This window comes from Tupaia chinensis, unplaced genomic scaffold (assembly GCF_000334495.1).
Source record: "Tupaia chinensis unplaced genomic scaffold, TupChi_1.0 Scaffold000161_3, whole genome shotgun sequence".
NCBI classification, from domain to species: domain Eukaryota; kingdom Metazoa; phylum Chordata; class Mammalia; order Scandentia; family Tupaiidae; genus Tupaia; species Tupaia belangeri.
The window spans coordinates 1,140,482-1,143,331 of record NW_006159634.1 but is presented as its reverse complement, the minus strand read 5'-3'; the positions used below and the strand labels follow the sequence as shown (position 1 = coordinate 1,143,331).

Below are 2,850 nucleotides of genomic sequence, written 5' to 3'. Positions count from 1 at the left end.
CCCCCTATGCAAAAAACTCCCAAAAAAAAAAAAAAAAAAAAAGCTGTTAATTCGGGACCAGCAGATGGCATAATGGCTATGTCGCTGGACTCCCATGTAGTTGACTATGGTTTGAGTCCCGGACTCGGTGGTTTAAACTCATGCCAGGCGATGTGCATGTGTGCCCAAGAGCCCGAGAGGAGAATAGAGGAGAAGGGAATGTGGTGTGGCCATCCCCCCAGGGGGTGACTTCTCGCTTCTGTCTCTCTTTCTGGCGAGTGCATGCACTATAGCAAAAAACTCCCCCCTCCCGAAAAAAGCTATGAATTCACTGTAGTCAATATTTTAGTGGTGGAACAGGTAAAATAACTTTTGGGAAAAAAATTCTTAGCAAATGTGAGTACTGTGCTGGGGGTATACCTTTAGAGAAGGCAGGGTCTTGCCTCGGGGAAGGTTATGAGCAAGTGTGGGAGCAGATTTGTCTCCCAGGCTTCTCTGACTCTCGGGAGCATGAGCCCTCTGGCAATTTTAAAAAATGTATGTATATATCTCTATACACAGGCTTAGCGGCGATGTATAACGTGGTATGTGTGTGTATATCTATATATATGTATAACGTGGTGTGTGTGTATCTATATATATGTATAGCGTGGTGTGAGTGTATCTATATATATGTATAACGTGGTGTATGTATATCTATATATATGTATAACGTGGTGTGTGTGTATCTATATATATGTATAACGTGGTGTGTGTCTATCTATATATATGTATAACATGGTATGTGTATGTATCTATATATATGTATAATGCAGTATGTGTGTGTATCTATATGTATGTGTAACGTGGTGTGTGTGTATCTATATATATGTATAACATGGTGTGTGTATCTATATATATGTATAACATGGTGTGTGTATCTATATGTATGTATAACGTGGTGTGTGTGTATCTATATGTATGTATAACGTGGTGTGTGTATCTATATGTATGTATAACGTGGTATGTGTGTGTATCTATATATATGTATAACGTGGTATGTGTATGTATCTATATATATGTATAACGTGGTGTGTGTGTGTATCTATATATATGTATAACGTGGTATGTGTGTGTATCTATATATATAACGTGGTATGTGTGTGTATCTATATGTATAACGTGGTGTGTGTGTATCTCTCTATATGTATAACGTGGTGTGTGTGTATCTCTCTATATGTATAACGTGGTGTGTGTGTATCTCTCTATATGTATAACGTGGTGTGTGTGTATCTCTCTATATGTATAACGTGGTGTGTGTGTATCTCTCTATATGTATAACGTGGTGTGTGTGTATCTCTCTATATGTATAACGTGGTGTGTGTGTATCTCTCTATATGTATAACGTGGTGTGTGTGTATCTCTCTATATGTATAACGTGGTGTGTGTGTATCTCTCTATATGTATAACGTGGTGTGTGTGTATCTCTCTATATGTATAACGTGGTATGTTATGTATGTGTGTATATATACGTATAATGCAGTATGTGTGTATGTGTGTATCTCTATATGTATAATGTATGTATGTATGTGTGTATATATATGTATAACACAGTATGTGTGTATGTGTGTCTCTATATATGTATAACGTTGTATGTATGTGTGTATATACATGTATAACGTGGTATGTGTGTGTGTATCTCTATATATGTATAACGTGGTATGTGTGTATGTATCTCTATATATGTATAATGTGGTATGTGTGTATCTCTATATATGTATAATGTATGTGTGTATCTCTATATATGTATAACGTGGTATGTGTGTATCTCTAAATATGTATAACACGGTATGTGTGTATCTCTATATATGTATAACGTGGTATGTGTGTATATATATGTATAACGTTGTATGTATGTGTGTATATATATGTATAACACGGTATGTGTGTATGTGTGTATCTCCATATGTATAACGTGGTATGTATGTATATGTGTATCTCTATATATGTATAACGTGATATGTGTATATCTACATATGTATAACGTGGTATGTATGTATGTGTGTATCTCTATATATGTATAACGTGATATGTGTATATCTACATATGTATAACGTGGTATGTATGTGTATATATCTATATATATGTATAACGTGGTATGTATGTATGTGTGTATCTCTATACGTATGTATATTTAAAAATGTACAAGTCCTCATCTCCATGTGCTCATTACAGGCCCCAGGCGCCTTGGAAGGTTTTCCTTGCCAGTGAGGGGCTCTGGATTCAGGCTTCTGGCGAATCGATAAATCCACTTCTGACCGGTGCCCAGACTGCACTCAAGTCTGAGTTTATCGTACTGGCTTATCCCTGCCTTCGGGGCGTCGGCTGGGGGCTCCCCTCTGCGCCGCACTGCCACTTTCTAGCGTGGAACCCAAAGGCAGAACTACTCTCGGGGCCTCGGTTTTCTCGTCTGCGAGACGGGCAGAAGTGACGTTAGGGGCAAGCCATCCGCTCACGCAGGGCGCGCGCAACAGCTTCTGCGGCGTTAACGGCCCGCGTGGCCCAGCGACTGCTCCCTACTGCCGTGGTGGCGGGGTGTGCTCTTAACGGCGCGGCCCCACGGACGGTCACTCTGCACACGGCCTTCGTGTCCTGACGAGGCTGGGGACGGCTCAGAGGAGGAAGGCGGCGGGGAGCGTCAGGGATAGGCAGACTTCCCCGGGACAGTAAGGTCGCCAGACCACGCTAAGTAAATGGAGGAGCTGGGGCTATAGAGGAATCTGACCACAACGACACCGAGGTTCCCGGCCACGGGGGAGCCACGAGACGAACGTTAACAATGGAGCCCGCACTCCTTCCTCCCGCTCTAGAGCCGCCACCCGCCGCGCCGCT

At 41.7% G+C, this 2,850-nt stretch overlaps 1 protein-coding gene across 5 annotated transcripts in view; it reads left to right on the top strand.

Moving 5' to 3' along the window:
- RHOU (ras homolog family member U) overlaps positions 1-2,850 on the top strand; it is an 18,492-nt gene that overhangs the window by 2,102 nt on the left and 13,540 nt on the right. The window contains exon 1 of one of the 5 annotated variants that reach the window (XR_001370196.2): positions 2,514-2,684. The exons of 3 other annotated variants lie outside the window; for them this stretch is intronic. The gene's annotated coding sequence lies outside the window, so the exon portion shown is untranslated. Of the gene's footprint in view, positions 1-2,513; positions 2,708-2,850 lie in introns of those variants that run through there. One more of the 5 variants, XR_001370195.2, reaches the window with a different exon arrangement.